This window comes from Melopsittacus undulatus, chromosome 4 (genome assembly GCF_012275295.1).
Source record: "Melopsittacus undulatus isolate bMelUnd1 chromosome 4, bMelUnd1.mat.Z, whole genome shotgun sequence".
Classification (NCBI taxonomy): Eukaryota; Metazoa; Chordata; class Aves; order Psittaciformes; family Psittaculidae; genus Melopsittacus; species Melopsittacus undulatus.
Window position 1 is genome coordinate 85548568 of NC_047530.1, and position 20497 is coordinate 85569064.

At 41.2% G+C, this 20497-nt stretch overlaps 1 protein-coding gene across 2 annotated transcripts in view; it reads right to left on the minus strand.

The window, feature by feature from the left end:
* Window positions 1-20497, minus strand: part of RALB (RAS like proto-oncogene B) — a 52227-nt gene that overhangs the window by 16824 nt on the left and 14906 nt on the right. The window contains exon 1 of one of the 2 annotated variants that reach the window (XM_005153812.3): window positions 13493-13643. The exons of the other annotated variant lie outside the window; for it this stretch is intronic. The gene's annotated coding sequence lies outside the window, so the exon portion shown is untranslated. Of the gene's footprint in view, window positions 1-13492; window positions 13644-20497 lie in introns of those variants that run through there. 2 annotated transcript variants of the gene reach the window in all.

Below are 20497 nucleotides of genomic sequence, written 5' to 3' on the forward strand. Positions count from 1 at the left end.
GCAGACTTACAGCTGGCAAAGATAAGGGCACCAGACAGAAAACTAGAAATGGATTTGGAAAACTTACATTTTTTTACCTAAACTTACTTTTTCTCATGATGTTAAAGTAACTACTTTACTCTGTACACATGAAGGGTATACTCTTTATAGACTAGATCCTTGCTGGAAGAAGTGGTAACACCCATACCCCTAAATGTTACAGGAAAAACTGCAGATTTAATACATTATTTACTTGATAGACTGATGGTTACAAGTTCACATTACACTAGGTTCAATTAATTAGAATTAGGTACTAATCCCACCCAAAAAAACAGAATTGTACACACATTTAAACACATCAGCTGTCACAGCTACTCTCTAGCAGCAGCTATACATACACTGCTAGTTAACGGATGCAAGAAGCAAGCCCAAGACAAATTCAAGACATTGCAGTGGTTTAAGGTTAAACCAGAACCTAAAGCTAGACCACGACTGTTCCCCATGTCCCACAAGGCTGGAGAAAGGATCTGCACAGCTTGAAGAACAGTTTTAATTCAGGAATTGTACTTCATTAAATCCAATTAGTGTTAGCTTCCAGAAGAGAGCTTGTATGATGAACCTGAACTGCAAGAGAGTCCTTCAGATTTGCTTATCTGGGGCATACCATATGCAGTATAAAAGCAGTATTTTTAATTTACTTGTGATCAGGAATCCTCCCTGCATGCTTTCTATACTGGGACACAGAGATCACAGTAAATATTTTACACTGTCAATGGCATTGGACATCTCATCACTGGATGCCAGCCAGTCAAGAATGTCTACTAGTTATCCTAAGCCTTCACACCATATCTGACTCTTCGGTACTCCACATATTTACATGCAAAGTCATCTTCAGCTCTCCACTTAAGAATGGTTTAATAAGATCAAGTGATCCTCAGAAGAATGGACTTGCCATACCAGACTTCCAGTATTTTTCTGGCACATGCAGTTATGTAGAGTAAGATGAACAATGGGAGACTCCCAGAGGTATTGCTACTTTAAGCAAACATTACCCTAGCAACCTACAGAGTCCAGAATGCTGTTCTTCACAACAGATTATAGACAGACTTCGACAATCCCACCTTACAAGGCTATCTTCCGATCTGGATCACCAGACTAGTGATCTATTTTAACCACAAAATACTTGTATGTACTCAGCATATCCTTGCCAAGCACAGCCCAACTTATGAGTTTTCAGAGAGATGCATCATCATAGCTTAGAAACTGAATCTAAGAGCAGTAGGTATCTGCTTACTAGATAAAATTCTCAAATATATGCACTCTTGCATCATTTAGTAGGGGCCTATTTTAGACTATTCATTAATAGTCTAAAATGTAGACAAATAGACAGACTATCTTACATGTCAGCAGTAATTTCAAGGTAATAACCTTGCTTCAAATAATCTTGATGTCCAAGGAAAATTGGAGCTAAACCCTAAAGTCTGCTGCAAGGTTCCATATTCTAATGCAACCAAAGGTTTAGTGACAGGAAGAACTCAGTTGGGTCAATCTGAGCACCAGAAGAGTAGCAGTTTAAAGCAACCCTTTAAACTAAAGTCAGATCTTATATTGAACTGAAATAGTTAAATACATACATATCACTGTTCCTAAGGGACATAAAGAGCTAGGGGTTTTGAGAAATCCCTTAGAATGGAAGAAAAATATCTAAGGAATTGTTTATCAGTAACTGAGTAAAGAGAAAGATCTGCCCTTAAATAGTACTTTGAAGCACCTTAGCACCTAAAAAGAAAGTCACTTATATCTATGTTTGACTAAAGGTTGAAAAGGTCATGATACAAAGTTGATATTCTTAACAAACAGGTAAGAACCGTATCAAGAGATTTATCACTGCATGTAGGCATCCCAACACAGTGCTGTTTTGTAATACTACAGTCACATGCAATCCATGCAGCCTTGCAAGTCATCTTAACTGGAGCCCGAATACAGACACTAGATTGCAAGCCTTATTTCTACAGCTTCATTTTGGTCTTAGGGCATCTTCACACAGATACGTGTAAAACATGTATTTCATTGCAATTATTCGGCTTTTGTCACAGGCTTCACCATTTCCCAGCCCAATAAAGCAGTGCCCGTTTTTCCCCTTAGTCTTTAGAAATATAAAGACCATTCAACCAACAAAGGGAAGAATTATGGAAGACAGCAGGCATTATATTTGAAAAATCATGGCAGTCAGGTGAAGGTCCTGATGACTGGAAAAAGGGAAATATAACCCCCATTTTCAAAAAGGGGAAAATGGATGACCCGGGGAATTACAGACCAGTCAGTTTCACCTCTGTCCCTTGCAAAATCTGGGAGCAGATTCTCCTGGAAAGCATGCTAGGGCACATGAAAAACAAGGTGCTTGGAGACTGCTAGCATGGCTTCACTAAGGGGAAATCCTGCCTGACCAATTTGGTGGCCTTCTATAACAGGGCTACGGAAAATATGGACAAGGGTAGAGCTGTTGATGTCATCTACCGGGACTTGTGCAAAGTGTTCGATACTGTCCCATGTGACATCCTCGTCTCTAAATTGGAGAGACATCAGTTTATCTGATAGGTGGACCACTTGGTGGATAAAGAACAGGCTGGATGGCCACATGCAAAAAGTTGTGGTCAATGGCTCAATGTCCAGCTGGAAACCAGCAACAAGTGGTGTCCCTCAGGGATCGGTGGTGCGGCCAGTCTTGTTTAACATCTTTGTTGGTGACATGGACAGTGGGATTGAGTGCACCCATAGCAAGTTTCCCAATGACACCAAGCTGTGTGGTTCGGTTGATAGGCTAGAGGGAAGGAATGCCATCCAGAGGGACCTTGACACGCTCATGAGGTGGGCTGATGCCAACCTCATGAAGTTTAACCATGACAAGTGCAAGGTCCTACACCTGGGTCTGAGCAATCCCAGGCACAGTTACAGGTTGGGCAAAAAGGAAATTCAGAGCAGCCCTGTGGAGAAGGACTTGGGGGGGTTATGTTCATTTCCTCATGAACCAGGAGCAGGCAGTGTGCATTTGCAGCCCAGAAAGCCAACTGTATTCTGGGCTGCATCAAAAGAAGTATGACCAGCAGGTCAAAGGAGGTGATCCTGCCCCTCTGCTCTCGTGAGACCTCACTTGGAGTATTGTGTGCAGTTCTGGTGCCCCTCGACATAAAAAGGACATGGAACTGTTGGAACAAGTCCAGAGAAGGGCCATGAGGATGATCAGGGGACTGGAGCACCTCCCATATGAAGACAAGCTGAGAAAGTTGGGGCTGTTCAGCCTGGAGAAGAGAAGGCTGTGTGGAGACCTCATAGCAGCCTTCCAGTATCTGAAGGGGGCCTACAGGGATGCTGGGGAAGGACTATTCATTAAAGACGATAGTGACAGGACAAGGGGTAATGGGTTAAAACTTAAACCTCTGCTGTTTAGGTTGGATATAAGGAAGAAATTCTTTGCTGCTAGGGTGGCGAGGTACTGGAATGGGTTGCCCAGGGAGGTTGCGAATGCTCCACCCCTGGCAGTGTTCAAGGCCAGGTTGGATGAAGCCTTGGGTGTTATGGTTTAGTGAGGTGTCCCTGACCATGGCAGGGGGGTTGGACCTAGATGATCTTGAGGTCCTTTCCAATCCTAACTATTCTATGATTCTATAAGAGGACAGAGTTACACAAAAGCCTTCCCAATTTACTACCAAGCTAAGACACCAAGATGATTCCTGCTTAAAGAAACCACACAGCTCATCTCAAAATTGAACTCAGTAAGAAGAAATGCAGTTACCTGGCTGTGCAGTAATACATTGACACAACTGGAATCTGTTAGTCACTCACGTAAGTGGTTCTAAGTGGACAGACAACAATAATCCATGTACATCTGCGGTAAATTACTGTATACTGAATGCATACAAGACATTGGAAATACCTGCAAGAACAGCAACTAGCAGTTGTCCCCACTGCTGTTCCACTTTATCTACTGAACCATAAAATTCATGAGGTCATCTCTAAATTATGCATGAAGATAGAATACAGAGTTCTGCACCCCTACATTCATCAGGTGAGTCATCTCTACCCAAACTTCCTCATAGAGAAAGGATGTAAACTGGCAGTTTTTCCAACAGGATTCCTTATAGATCCTAATGGGGATCATAAAAAAAAACCCCAGAGACAATGTAATGGTGGAAAGACTGCCAGTACTACAGCATGCATCAACTGTCAATGGAAAGTAACATAAAAATCTATTTACAAGTCAACTGTTCCATTACTTAGTTTGTATTCATGCTACTACAATGACAGAAAACAACTCTTTACCACTGTACAGAGACCTAACATGACACTGCGCCTCTGTGCCTTCTGGAGATCATCACCATTTGGAAGCTTGAATTTCCGTCCTGGAAGTAGCATCTGCTCCAATGACACTGACAAACACATGAGCAAGAGACAACAGCAACAAGGCAGAGAGATCCAGAATTACCCCTTGTGGTAAGTACTCCAACAGTCTGGTCCCCACAACATCACCAATGAGAACAGACATCCTTTTAGACAGGAAGGAACTTGCATAACAGCAGCTTTGAGGATTAAGAGGCTACCACATTTGAGAACCCCTATAAACAACTTAAAGCATTGTTTATAGAACACTGCCTTTTAGAGCTGGGTTACTTCACTTCTGGACTGAATTAATCAAAGCATCCTTTTGAGTCCAGAGAAGCTGTGCAGCCAGTGGGACCACATCTAGTTTTCTTACCTGTTCTAAGCATTAAAGGCTTTTGAAATTGTTTTCTACAGATGGTGTGCAACTTGAACAGCACGGTGGAACTGCTGTTCTAATGTATCATTCTGCTTGCTTCACTGGGAGAAACTCACTAGCTCTGCCACTTTACTGTAAAACCCTGTCACACAGGTATCTGTCCCATGTCAACAGTGACCTAGATAAGCACAAAATATGCTACTTCCCTTTCTTAACTAGTACCATCACTTCACCAGAAGTGACAGCAGATGCATCAGGCTCACAAGCATTCCATTCTCTGCCTGCAATAGGAACATAAAGCACCACCCTCAAGTGAAGTTTCTCCTGAGAACTGAGGTACCTCTGAGTAAGTCACAGTCCACCACAGTCCCCCTAAACTCTAGCACAAAAGGATTTGTATTTAAATAAAGGCAGTTACAGGTGAATGCAATATAGTTATTAGAATTGCCTCACTGTTTCACAGATAGCAAACAAGCATCAGTTTTATATAGACTTTTATGGGAAGAAAATAAAAATCCACCATCCTATTTTCCATATTACTCAATGCAATGCAGATCAACTAGCAGATTGTATACAGCATCAAACAGAATATATGCTCTTTATTCCAACTAGACAGTGTTACCTGAAGTGGAATTCATAAGATTCTAGTACTACTGCAACTAAAACCATTTCTGTAGGGAGATACCTATCCAGACCTCTCAAAGTACTTTTAGAAAGCCTCTAGTTCTAGTTTGAATGCCTAAAGACACATCACAGACACTATAGAAGAGAAGGATCACTGTATTGCTCTTATCCTAGCTTTCTAGGAAACCTAACAAATCTTCTACAAGCACAAAGACTCTGTTAATAGTAATAATTAGTATTACTATGTTAAGAGTTTGTCACTGTGGTGGTAACTGCCTAGTTGCTTAACTAGTTCAGGTATATTATGACACCATTTCTCACACTAGTATTAGGCTCATACAAGAAAAATAACATTCAGGCAACAGTTTTACTACAGTCTCACTCCCATTGACTTACAAAGCAGATTTCAAACTACATTTCTTTTGAAAGCTCATCCACACAGAACCACGATCATCTTTGATGCAGTATACACCAAGTCAATCAAACCACTGCTAAGAGACAGTGACATGCTTCAGATGAGTAATCTAATAACAGTTTTTAATCAGATCTTTGGGAGTATAAAACACAACAGACAAGCCAAATCTCAGCTTATGCAATGTCCTAAATGGCACATTAAGTTCAAAATAACTTAAGATTCCAAACCCACATCAGTGCAAGGTTACAACACTGTCAGCAGATAACCTGCAGGTGTAGAATCCACAAAGAAGTTACTTCTAACACTGATCTAGCAAATTCGAGCAAACACTAATTCAGCCATAAGCATGTTACAGAGTTGCAGGGTTTAACTATTTAACTCTTTGGCTCTCATGAAATGCTACCCAGCCAAGTTCCCTCCATTCCCTCAGTCCTTGAGCTGTCAGAGCTAGCCCATCAGTCTTGCAAATATGGCACAAGGCACTGCAGACAGACAGGCCATAAGCTGCTGCCACTACCCCCAGAAGACAGATATCACTAGATCATGCCATCTTTAGTTTCTCCAGTGAGCTGGATGCCTTGGGTAAATCAGAATTCCAAACACTATTTAGTTTGGCTTAGGTAGAACCAGCAGAAGCAACTGTCTCTGCCCATACAATTACATTCTTTGCTTCTAAACTGAAGTTAGTGCCTTATGTTTACATCTCAATTTGGGGAAGTGTAAGCCACTGTTGTGCTCACATTTGATAAAGGAAGCAAGTAATAAGCCACTACTCCAAATTTATTCATAACCATGGAGTCCCACCTCCCCGGGAACACTGGGGAGCCGTCTTCTTGCAGCCCCTCAAAGTACTTCTGCTATTTCAGGCTCTTGACTGAAGGGTTCACAGATGTATACCACGAGTCACTAAGCTCCCTCAATCAGTCACACCAAACAAGCACCACGTACTGAATCTTTTCCCCATCTTTTGATCAATCCATTTGCATCACACAAAGCAACAACAATTACTAATTATCTATAATTCAGCTGCTCCCTTAAGTTGCCTTTAAACAGATCTCTTCAGTTTCCCAGTCAGGAAGGGTGAATACTATAACAAGGTATTCCACACATACAAGCAGCTACCTTTCTACTGGACTAAGAAAGTATGTTTTCAGTAACAGAAAGGCACATAATTTTCCAATCTACTGTATTTATATACTTTAGAGCAAAGCCAAAAGCAGTATTTCAATCTTTAAATGGAAACTGCATTACTACACCAGTACAGGGGTCACATGCAATTTCAGTATCCCTACTCTAAGTGTAAAGTTAGTAAAACTAAAAAGCTGTGGAGAGTTTCCTTTTTGGAGAAGTGTTATCCTTGGTCACCCCCATGAAGAATTCTCTGCCTACCACTATAAAAGCATTCACAACAAAGAATGTGCTCTCCAACAACAGAGCCTTCAAAGTGCTGCACAGCGAAGAATAGGACATCATGTTTGTTAACTCTGGGTTTGGGTGGCAGACTTAACTCAGATTCACTAGACTTCAACACAAAGAAAATAGGGCACAACTAACACAGGACACTTCCCTTTATGACCTAAAGGGTAGCAAGTTACATGAAAATACAGAGCTAATGCAGAATATAAACTAAACACTCATCCTTGTGTGCTCTAAGACATTTCCTTTCCCCACAGAGCTTATTACCATAATAAAACACAATTCTGATACACAGCCAGCTCATCTCAGCTCTTCTGCCTTTCTTGAGATATAATCACAACAGGGTGCTTCTGCAGACTAATGCACGCAGCACAGGAAACAAATGGGAGATGCTGGAGTCTGTGTGTAGCCACAAAGTTCATCACCTCAGTGTGATAGCTCTCATTGTCCTAAAAGCCTGTAGCCATCTACTGTAGTACTCAATTAGACAGGCCAGAAAGGCAAGGCAGGAGAGTTGCCCTTGCCATGAGAAGGGCAGGAACTTACAAAGCTCTACCTAGGGATGGGTGGAGAGCCAGTTTATGCGTCAGGATTAGCACATTGATCAGGAGGGCTCAACTAGACAGTCCCAGAAGCGTCTTCCAGCCTCAGCAACTTCGCAAATCAAGTACGTCCCCCAGCAACATGGTTGCGACGAATCTTATGTATGGGGAATCTTTGGAAGTAGAAGGCCTATTTGATAACTTGGACAAGTAGTACTGTAGAGATGGAAAATTTACAGAAAGTTTTAATTACTTCATTAGAAACCTCAACTTACATTTACAAGAGTATAATAAGAGGCACACTCATCAGATGAAAGCTACTAATAGACAACAGTTGTGAATACTTAAGGAAAGGAGTTGGACAAGATCACTGCTTGATCCCTGCTTCACAAACTAAATGAAGATAGAGATGTACAGTATCATGAGACTAATGGCTAATAATTTTAACTGGTTTCCTTCCATTATAGCTTCAGAATAGTTTCAACACAAAGTCCATTTTGATTTTACTTTCCCTTATAAGAGAAACTGAAAAGTAAATTCTCAAAGAGCTTGCAGAATTATTTAAAAATTATTTCCTAAAACGTGTTTGGAAAGTAATAAAGTACAATGACAAACAGCATTGGTTTCAAGCACACATTTCTGTATTATGAAAAACCATTTCCTCAAATGACTTAGCTAGGCTATTATATGATATGATAGATAAAAGCAGAAGACTTGGGCTGCATCAGAAGAAGCATGACCAGCCCGTCAAAGGAGATGATCTTGCCCCTCTACTCTGCTCTTGTGAGACCTCACCTGGAATACTGTGTGCAGTTCTGGTGTCCTCAACATAAAAAGAATATGGAACTGTTGGAACAAGTCCGGAGGAGGGCCACGAGGATGATCAGGGGACTGGAGCGCCTCCCATGTGAAGACAGGCTGAGAAAGTTGGGGCTGTTCAGCCTGGAGAAGAGAAGGCTGCATGGAGACCTCATAGCAGCCTTCCAGTATCTGAAGGGGGCCTACAGGGATGCTGAGGAGGGACTACTCATTAGGAACCATAGTGACAGGACAAGGGGTAATGGGTTAAAACTTAAACCTTGCACTGTTTAGATTGGATAAAAGGAAGAAATTCTTTGCTGTTAGGGTGGTGAGGTACTGGAATGGGTTGCTCAGGGAGGTTGTGAATGCTCCATCCCTGGCAGTGTTCAAGGCCAGGTTGGATGAAGCCTTGGGTGTTATGGTTTAGTGTGAGGGGTCCCTGCCCATGGCAGGGGGGTTGGAACTTGATAATCTTAAGGTCCTTTCCAACCCTAACTATTCTAAGTCAGATAGTAAGACTTCTTGGTTACTACACTAATGAGAATTCCTTACCTACCAAAAATGGGATCTCACAGTAAGTCAAGAACACTAAATAGCTGAAGAGTATCATCATGGGGAGGAGTTTTATTGCAGCAGCAGTTAGTGGAAAGGCTGTACCAGAGATCACTATATACTTTAGAATTAGCTCATTCTAACCAGGGAGCAGCTTCCCCCATTCGCAAAACCACCTCTTTTCTGGGAAACTGAGGCAACTGGCATGCAGCTTGATCTAAATACACTTCACTTGTTAAATGTCCGCTTTAGAGTAGTGCCCAAGGCAGTGCCCTGCTGAGCAGAGTAGCACCAATATTACAAACAAACTCCTTTCAAAAACAACCACTTTAGTGTTCTACAACATGGAGTCCAAAATTCTGGTAACTCCTTACACTTAAACTGTTAAAGCACTGTGTCATGTTTTGAGTATAATCCTGTAATGCAGTACTCTATTCCAGTCTTATCTATAAGGTGGGCTTCCTCCCCCCCCCCCCCCCCCCCAGTCTATAATTTAAACTACTGGCTTGCAAACAACCTGCCATCAATATTAAATATAAATCAGAAATATTCTTTAACATGTCCATGTACATAGACAAAGCCACTTCCAAAGGTGGGGCTAAGTTCAGGTCTCTGGTATTCTGAAGAGTGATCTTTTCATTACAGGTAAAGATACATACAGAGAGAGCTAGAAACCAGAGAAACCACAGCACCTGAATGACTTGGGACATTCTCAGCTCTCCAGTTCTACACTTCAGCTTCAGACTAGTTCTGCCACATTCCAAATTTCAGAAGGGCATAGTCAAAATTTTAGTTTCATTGTGTGACCTGAAATATTTCATATTAATCACATCAACTGACAGCAACACTAACTCAAAGTAACACTTGACAGGATTAAAGCTTTAACAAATACTTATAATCCCAGAACAGGTTTTTGGTCTTTGACTTGTGATTCTGCAAAGATTTCCAGTCAGGACTGCATTTCCACTAAGCCTCACTCTTGTGATTAACCATTATTTGTTCTTTTCTCAATTGCTTCAGCAAGCATTAATACAACCAGGGGCACAGGGCTCCTTTTAAAACAGTTGAAAGTGACTGTTCCAGGCAAGCACTCTGTAACCATAACGATTCAAGTAGATACTTAGCAGCCTAAATAACATTCTCACATTACATGACATCATGACTCTCATTTTGACAGGTCTTGAAAAACATATTTACACATCTCAAGCACAAGAGACAAAACAGATCCTCTAATATTTCTATAAAAGCAGTATCTGGAAGAACACGAAGAGACAAAGCACAGGTTATATAGACTTATCTTGCTTAAATGACAGGACAACCTGATATTTCCATAGCAGGCATGGATGACAATTACTTAGTCCTGTTTAATGGGCTAAAATGAGCTATGGGCAAAATAATTGCTCTTTGACAACTATTAGCAAACACTTCAAAAATACCTGCTCTATAATCTCTTATCAGGAGGCAGGTATCAATTGCATCATAGAACAAAAGCCACAAAATTTATTATTGCCACTAGGAAAATGAAGTGGTCATGCCTGTTTGCGAACCTTGCTGCGCCATGCAATAGCAGGTAACAAGCAATGGAACCTTATCAAACACTGCTTGATGGTAGTGCAGAATAGTTACCAGAGACATGGGGATGGAAAGCAAAGAGTGGAAATCTAAATAACTGAAGGCTTTTATCAACAGGATAGTACTCCCAAGTCAAGACAGAGTTTGAGAACATAGCTGCTAACCTGGCTGATAATCAGGATCAGCATCTTTCATAAGTCAATCACGCAGAAGTTACAGGAACTCAGGCACACAGGGTATAATAAGCAGCAAGCATCCAATCCATGTTCATCTACTTCTGCAGCCTTCCCAACCACTGCCTTTCACTCAACCCCCCACAGACCATTAGTCCCACACTGAGTTGTTTGTCCAGGCACAAGAAACCTACTGACCTTTAGGCACTGTTTGTCTTATACCATGATGCACTTGTATTACTATGAGTGCTTACTGCCTGCACAGCTGTCAGGAGAAACAGGCCCCTTCAGTACCTCTACTAAAAGAGGCCATTAATTCAGATTAATTCATTGTGTAACAGAAAGCAATTCACTTATTCACACGGAGTTTGAATTCAGTTAATATGAAATTATCAACTTAAAATACAAGTATCCACTGCACGGAAAGTGAACAGAGTTTACAAGAACAGGACAAGAACAAACTACAAACCAGATTCCATGATCATGACATCAGGGCTTGCTCTTCTGCATCACTTGTCCACTTCTGCTCTACTAATAGGACAGTTCTGTTGCTTGTGGAGCCTGGACTCCAACACTTCCCAGAGAAGCAAGCCATTTTATTCAGCATTTAGTCAAATAACAGTTAGTGCTCAATCACTTAAGCTGCAGCTGAAAAAGCTTTAAGCCTGAAAGGGGCATCAGATCACATAATCTGTGTATCATCCAGGATTTCAATGTACATATACACACTGTCCCATCATTACCACTTTGATTTGATCAAAACAAGTCAACTGCTCTTCTACCCAGATATCCAGTACCACTGCACTGACAATTAGAGACAAGTTTTAGAGTTTTAAAGGGTGACCAAGAAAGAGCATTGTCTGGCCAAAGTAAGTTTTCAGTTCAGAGTTTCTGTAAAGCATTTCAACTAAATCTTTAAACTAGACATTCCTCCACAGCCTATATATAACATCAGTGAAAACAAGACAGCTTCAGTTTTCTCCAGGCATGCAAAACAATCAAGTTAGCCTACTCCAAAAGAGGTGCTCAAACAAACAATTTACTACTAAAAATCTAATATAACAAACTTATTTACAATAGTAGTCTGAAAGCTTTTCTATTCCTTAAAATATTTAATACAGGAAGTAAATGCAAAAACTCTTACCATGGTAAGTTGGTATCATCTGAACATAAGCAAAAAATCTACATTCAGTGTACAGGGTCATAAATGATTAAAGCAGCAGATAAAACTATTTAACAAGTCTGCTACAAGTGAATAAGTGTAAAGATGCTATTGCCAAGTAAGATTGAGCTGTTGCTATTAAATTCTCTGCAATGAAGTTATTTTCAGCAAGCAAATCACTTGCAAGAACCACAAGTCTGGTTCCCAGTTATGTTGGTTCCTTCTCTCAGCTTTGATAGCTTCAGTTGGGGGTGGGGGGGGGAAGAGAAGGAAGAAGAGAGAAGGTGCATGTAAGGCACCAGAAAAGAAAAAAAAAGACAATTTTTCCTGAAAATCACTGTTCTGAGGATGCTTTTTTGAACAAGCAGGCATTTCCCTGCACTTCACGAGAGAAGCAAGAATCTCAGAACTACAGAAGTAACATTTGGACTGTTCAACAAACAACAAGCTACTGCAGGCTGCAGACTTAATCTTTGAAAAAGGCACGGCTGGTCCTGGTGCAGATGCAGACTCTGCTCCATTTCTCGCATGAAAATACCTAGGAGCTTTCAAGACTAAGCCTCCTCTTTTATGCTCAGAATTGATTCAACAGGACTCCAGTAGAAACACTGAGTTAGACCTCCACCAGCTGTTCAGGAAACACTGTCAGCGATGCTTCACCTCACCACCTCTCTCCTGCACTTCTCCAGGTAAGGTCACACTAAGGCATTACCCTTCTCCTCCTACAAGATCTACACCGGTAAGGCTGCAGGGAGAATAAACAGCAACAGAGAGAGAACCTGGCCAGATAAAACAAGATCCCTCAGCTTCAGCCGGGATCAGCAGCACCTTAAACCCTCTGCTTATCCTGCAGAGATGAAACATTATCATTTATTCCAGGGCAGCCAGGGGAAGGCAGAGAAGGCTGCACAGAAGAAATCGGCCAGAGAAACCAACACTCAAGGCCAGCTTCTCCCTGCCCACATCCCCAGAGCTCCACTTGTAGGCACAAGTCACAGCAGCCACCCAGCTTCGCTGACTCCACCTCAGCCCCACCGGGACGCAGAGAAGCGGCCAAACTCAGGAGAGGGGCTGCAGCCTCACCCCACCCCGGCTCCCACGCAAGCCCTAGGGACACCAGCTACACCTTAGGCGCTGCTTACCGGCCTCCCTCCTCACCCACAGCCCCAGCGCGTTCCGACGGCCAAGGAACTGCGTCCCGAGGTAGGGGAAGCCGTCAGGCTCTCCTCGCCTCACACACCCAGCAGAAAGGGGGCTGCCCCACACACCCAGGGGATACCTCCCTCCCCACAGAGTGGAGGGAATGGGAACAATTCGACCGCATTCCCCGGCCGGCGGGCCCAGGCCCGCTCAAGGCCGCCGCCAGGACCCAGCGGCTCTCACCGCCCCTCAGCGAGACAGCAAGGCCAGGACACCCAAGCTTCCCACATCCCGGAGAAGGGTGAGGTCTGGCAGGGTCGCTCGAAAGCGCGCACGCTCACACAGCCCTCACCCTCTCACCTGGGGACTAAGACCCGGCTCCGCGCTGTGGCTCCAGCCTGCCACCCGGCTCCGCTTTAACCGCCGCCGCCCCCCACGCTCTCATTGGGGTGCACCGCCCGCGCGCTCCCGCCGCGCACTTCCGCCCTCGTCGGCGCCGCTCCCGCAGGGCTCGGCTCCCTGCGCGCGGGCCCGCACGGCGGTCACGTGGCTCTCTCGGGCCAATCGGCTTGGGAGGCGGGGCGAGGGGGCGGGGGTTGGTACTGAGGCGGGGGGTGGGTGCTGGTCGGTGGGTGCGGTGTTCGAGTGGCGTCCAGCACTGCGAAGGCAGCCGGAAGGAGCAGCGGGAGTGAGCTGTGCACCCCGGTGTCACTGCTTCTGCGTCCGTTTGTGAGGGGAAAGGAGCCTGTGGGGAGCTGCTGTAGCAGCGGGTCCTCCAGAGAGCCCCGCTAGCAGGCTGGGCCCCTAAACCCTCCAGGCTCTGTTTTGATCCAGAAGTTAGGAACGGCCCATCTTCAATACATTACATGTTTTAGTGCGAATTCTACTGATGGATGCATAAATTAGTAATCATGAGATTGGAAATCAAAGAAATAAACGGGGGAAGTTTAGTTCAGACACAAGGAAGAAATTCTTTACTGTTAGGGTGGTGAGGCACTCGAATGGGTTGCCCAAGGAGGTTGTGAATGCTCTATCCCTGGCAGTGTTCAAGGCCAGGTTGGACAGAGCCTTGGGTGACATGGTTTAGTGTGAGGTGTCTCTGCCCATGGCAGGGGGTTGGAACTGCATAATCTTAAGGTCCTTTCCAACCCATACCATTCTGTGATTCTTTGAAATGGAAATGTCCCTGCTTCTAATGGATTCTGAGTGTTTATTATTGTGCTGCAATATTGTGTAGGGACCAGTTCCAACTGCTCAGGAAAAAAAAGTAATGGCTATTGCTATATTTACTTCACATCTTTCTTCAATCGGTCTGCAAATCCGAATTCTCTCTGGCCAATTGAAATGTTACTAGTCACAGAAACAGCTGTTGTGTCACTTACAAAGGAAAACATACCTTCTCTTGCTGCTTTAATTTGGTAATTTTTTTCTAGGTTTCTGTGTTGACCTATTTAAATCCCACACACTTAAGTTAGATTTAATATATTGGGTAAAATCTGTCTAGAAAAACAGCACTTGCATGATAACACCCACTCTGGGAAACAATGGAAGTCATTATTACCATTGATCTCTGGGGAGTTCAGATCCTCTGGAACAGAAGTAATAGTTTAAGTAGTTGTGTTAACTCTTGCACACTGGGCCTCTTTGTAGCCTCTTATAGAAGAGAAAGGGAAATGATTAATTACCTTCTACCTCTATCCACTGAAGGCTGAGTGAAATTGTATTTTGAATTTGGAGAGCATAAAAAAGGCCTGTCACTTAAATGAAAATGAAAAAAAAAAAGGAGGTAACCCAGCTTTATATATAAGTGATAGGTGAAACAATGGCCTCTTGCCAAAACAAAATAAAATGGAGGAGGAGGAACTGAAAAGAGATTTACTATAATCTGTAATTTCAGGGTTGGCAAAAATGCCAGGAATTGGAAACAAGAAATTGCAATGGCAGAAAACAAGTGGGCGTGTGTGGCTCTGAGAAACATCTGAGTACTTCAGGACTGCATAAAAAGGAAATATCTCCTGATTTTTCCTGTCTTGAAGGAAACCAAGTTTTTTTACATTGTTTGCAAGTAAACAGGATTTACATGATCTTTGCATCATCATCAGTTTCTCCTCCTAACTCAAACAACTGCAAAACACCAGATTTTAGTTAACCCATTAAGCAGAAAAGTGACTTTCTCTTTTCGAGTTTATTTATAAGGAGATGTCCTGATTGCAGTCATTCTTTGTGTTACAGATTGTATCAGATTAAGTACCACATCAATATTCATCCTGCATTAGAAGCTAGCAAACTGAGAGCTATTTACTATTTGATGCCATCCATGCAGAGAAAGAATAAGCAGAGAAAGAAACATTGCCAAATGTGAAAGAATGTTGAATTATAGCTAACACTTAAATTACCCAAATCTTGGTATTTCTGATTATGCCAGCATTGTTTTTTTAAAATAGATTTTGTGCACTTGTACATAATAATAATAAAAAAATAATAATTGCAACTGTATCCTCCTTATTCTGTAACTATATGTCTCCACAGCCATCTTTAATGTTGTGCGGGCAGCGTGGTCGGGCTACTTGCTCTGATGTGACTATTCATTGAAGATAAATATCTTTTCAGCAAATCATAGAATCATAGAATAGTTAGGGTTGGAAAGGACCTTAAGATCATCTATTTCCAACCTCCCTGCCATGGGCAGGGACACCTCCCACTAAACCATATCTATGAGTCTATCTAAACCATCATATCTATGAGTTGAAAGTATCTACAACCTGGAAAGCTGTGTGTTTTCAAAGCAAACACAATCCTAGCCTGCTGCCCATACCATAGTGCTGAGACTTCCCCTTCGTCCCCAGCCAAAAAAGTGGGTTGAGAAATTAACCACATCTATTCTGCTTCTGCAAATTGTTTAGGGGAAACCTACTTCTTTGTAGTAATCCAGTCATGACAAAGAACATTTGTTTGCTGCCACATTTTGAATTATTATGCATGTTGCCTGGTATAATCTCCATGGTTACAGATATATTTTTGCTTCAGTACTTTAGGGGAAAAAAAAAATCTATAGAACAATTTAGGGGAGAAAATCCCTTTTAATTGTTATTTATATTGCATTTATTTTATTCCAGGTGCTTTGCAGACAATAAACATTCACTTTCTAAAAAAAATAAGATTTCAGTAGAAATAGAAAAATTTATCTCCAGCTGTTGCTTTATCATTCCATAAGTTTTAAATTGCAGATTCTTAGCGATAGTGACAGTATTTTTGATGAATGTATTTAGTTACTAGCTCACGAAGAATGTAACAGCATTATGTGTCACTGCCAGAGTCATGAACAACAGTAAGTGTGGGCTTGCCGAACAGCAAATATATTTTCTTTGCAAGATAAGGACTCATACTTCCCTTCTGAGCAGTTCTATTCTGTACATAGAAATGTATTCTAGAAAGATGGTTAGCTGAAACAAGAATTAGCTGAAATTAGTTCTAGAAACTAGTGATGGGAAAGAGTAAAACCCATATATATAGCTCTATTTTCTTTTTTTATTTGGAAGTAATTAACAAAGAAAATCAAGGGAATGTATATAAGGAATTAAATGGAAAAGACAGTAATAGACCCATTCCTAGTAAGATGGATAACAGAGCACCAAACCTAGCCTGAGTGCTGCAGGGAAGGGGGCAGCTATGTGAACTTAATGGAATCTAGTGATCCAATCCCTTGGATTACCATATTCCCCACTGCTGAGGGGGAGGGAGGCTAACATTTTTATCTCCCTCTTCTTTCTGATAAATTCAAGCTAGATGTGACTGACCTCCACATTTGTCATTTAAACCTGCACAGTGTTTGCATAAAACCACCATCTGCATACCCAGTTTTCTTTGACGGTGCTTTATAACATCTCTGGTCTATTTTTTTTTTACACAAGTGACTATGGGAGGAACAAAGTAAGAAGCCAGTTTGAAGAACTATAATGCCTAGGAGGCTGCAAATGAGGGATAGAAGGAATCCGCCTCTCTGTCCCAGCAGGGAGCATGTAATAGTAGTCTCAGGGGTAAAAAGAAAGGTAGATAAACTTCAAGGGAGGGTCTTGAATTGCAAGGTAATCAGTGGGAAGTCAGTCTTTGCAGATTTAGTGATGTCATTTGCAATCTCACAATAATGGAAATAAGAGCCAAATTATCATCTTTACTGACATCTGAATGTAGACACGGGACAGCTGAAGGATAGGTACCTGATTCACAACTCAAATTTACGGAAGGCTGAGACAGGAACTGTTGCCAGTAATAACCACAAAGAAATCCGGGGTGAGTGGAGAAGAAAGTGGTCCTGTCACATCTCCAGCTCTGAGGCTGAGCCAAGAACATGAGAACAGGTTAAAGCAGCAAGGAGGTTTTGTCTCTCTGAAGGAATTCGTAGTTACACACATGACCAGTCCCTTGTAGCACCTGTGCAGGACACAGCAATGGTTCAGTGAACGTAGCCAGACCCCTAAATTTTTATTAATCTATTCAATGCAAAGCCACTGTATTTTTTAATCCTAATTTTTAAACCATTTTTTCAATCAAAATGAATGCTAACATAAAACGGGGGGGGGGTTAGATTGCTCTATCATAAGAAAAATATCCACAACATTTATCTTAAATAACACTTACTGCAGTTTAAGCATATTAATTAGTTGCATACTGGACATAGCAATCGTATTATTTTTTCCTTTTTGCACCAATCTGCTAAATATTAAAAAAAAAAAAAAAAACAAAAAACAAAAACAAAAACCTCCTCAGAATTCTTTTCTTCCTTCAAATAACATCCGTTTTTTCAGTTGTTTTTATAGGTCATGTTTCCTAATTGCCAGTCATTCTCTCTCCTTTGGACCCACTCCAGCTTGCCCACTTTTCCTGAAGTGCACTGCTGAAACAGATATATTAACTAAAGCTTTACCACTTGTATGTATGCTAGCAAGCATACTTCAGTGTCTTACAAATAAAGTTGAATGTGATTATCATTATCACACAAAAGCTGGTTGTATAAAACCTGGAATTATTCTGGAAATAGAAAGGCAGGGGATTTTTTCCAGAACAACAAGCTAACATTATTGAGAACTTAGCTCACTAAATTGCACGGTGCTACCTTATGGAGTAACTGCAGTTAAAGAGTGATTTGAGCATGCCTGAAAAGCATTGATGATAACAGATCTTGTGTCACTTATTTTTTAATCAAATTTTCCAAATGGAATTATTGACAAATGTATTAAACTAGTAATGAAAATTATTGGCTTTGATAGCAACCAGCATTTCAGCAGGGTGGGAGCAACACTTCAGAAAGAAGATTTGTCAATTAAAATTGTGTCATTTTTAAGTGCCTACTTCTGTCTACAATATCTAATTAAGTTAATGTAACTTAGAATGAGGTTTAAATGTGCTTTTGTAAATTAAACAAGTGCATTTTTTATGCAAACATATTCTTACACCATAAAACCCCTGCATATTTAGTCTGCTGTCCTTATTGTCAATGCAGTTGCAGTTTTCTCTTTCCCATGTTTAATTGCAACATTAATCACAAACAGTTGGGAGCTTTGACGCACCTTTTGCATTTAAGTGTCAATAGATTTTTATTTTTTTTCCTCAAGCACCTCACAATTTAAGAAGGCTCTTATTAATTGGGAGCTGAATTTTGCTGTAGTTATTGTATTTTACATATTCATCAATGGCATAACTTCTAGATTAAACTCTGGTATGTCTCAGTAGCTAAAAAATCAGACTTTTCTTACATGTACAAAGTAACTTTGCACTATCATGCTGGCAATGTTAAATTAAAGAAAGCCTGAATGTGAACTTAAATGGAAAAATCTCTTGTGGAAATCCAAGTTCTGTATGAAGTGGTTTGGATGGTGAAACAAAGCGCTACAAATTTTATCTGCCAAAATTCCTCTTCAGCTGCAATTTGCTAAAGATTCTTTACTCCCTAAAAGTATACATTATAACATTTCATTGTTTATAAGTTGCTGTATTTCAGCCCAGAGCTGAAAGTGTCAAAAAAGTGGATGAAGTGGCTATTGCTGGAAACCTGCAGTAACCTGTTCCATGAGTGAATTTTATTTAACTGGAAAGTTTGTGTGTCTCTGAATATCCCAAATGTAAGTATCGTATTGTTATAACATTATTGTCAATTATAGAGCCTGTTAAGGACATAAGACAGTCATCTGATAATACTGTTGCGTTTGAGAAAATTTTCACTATTGAGCTGAATGTTTTTATGTTACTTTACACAGCATTCTTCTTTAGAAAAGACATTACTTGTCGTTGATAACCTAATATGGTCTACAAATAGCCTCTCTTTTTTTTATGTTGAATTTATAAGAGTATGATATGTTTCACATTAGAGGATTAAGAAAGTTAATTTCAAAATAAGCATACTTTGTATCCCGTAACATTCTGGTAACTATATTGTATTTTATCTTTTCAGTGAACAGCAACGTATACTTAGGATCTATCAAAATAGTCAGAGATTAACTTTTTATAAAAGACTATTTGACAGAAGTTATTATGTCAGTAGTAACAATTTGCTAATCAACAAATTAATAGGTTAATTAATATTCAACCATAACTCATTAATAAATAAACTGTAAATTAAAAAATATCTTTTATCTTCTGATGCAATTTATATTAAATCTATTCTTTTTTATAAAGCTGGGGAGGAGCTGCACTGGATTGTGGGGTCCTCAATCTTGGCAAATTATGAGACTCCATCAGAACCTTCAAGCCTATGGCTCAAGCACCTCTTCAATTCCCAAGTTTTGTTATTTTTTTGTATTAATAAAAAAAAGCACTGCATTAAAATAAAACCTGAAATAATTGCCTGTCCTGGGTTCAGCAGTAGCAGTCATTTTTCTCCTTTTTAGTAGCTGGTGCAGTGCTGTGTTTTTGACTCTCAGCCTGAGAAGAGTGCTGATAACACTGATTTTTTAGTTGTTGCTAAGTCATGTTTAGTCTGAGCAAGGACTTTCTGAGTCTCATGCTCTGCCAGGGAGGAGGAGAAGCCAGGAGGAAGCAGAGACAGGACACCTGACTCAAAGCCAAAGGGGTATTCCACACCACAGCACATCATGCCCAGTATATAAACCGGGGGCAGTTACCCAGAAGGGCTAGATCACTGGTCAGATCAGGCTGGGTATCGGTTGGCAAGTGGTGAGCAGTTGTATTCTCTTCCCTCGTTATTTCCCTTATCATTATTATTATTGGTGGCAGCAGTAGTGGTTTATGTTATACCTTAGTTACTGAACTGTTCTTATCTCAACCCATGGGAGTTACATTTGTTGTCTTCTTCTCCCCATCTGTCTGAGAGCGGGGGGGGGGGGGGGGGGGAGGAAGGAAGGGGTGGGG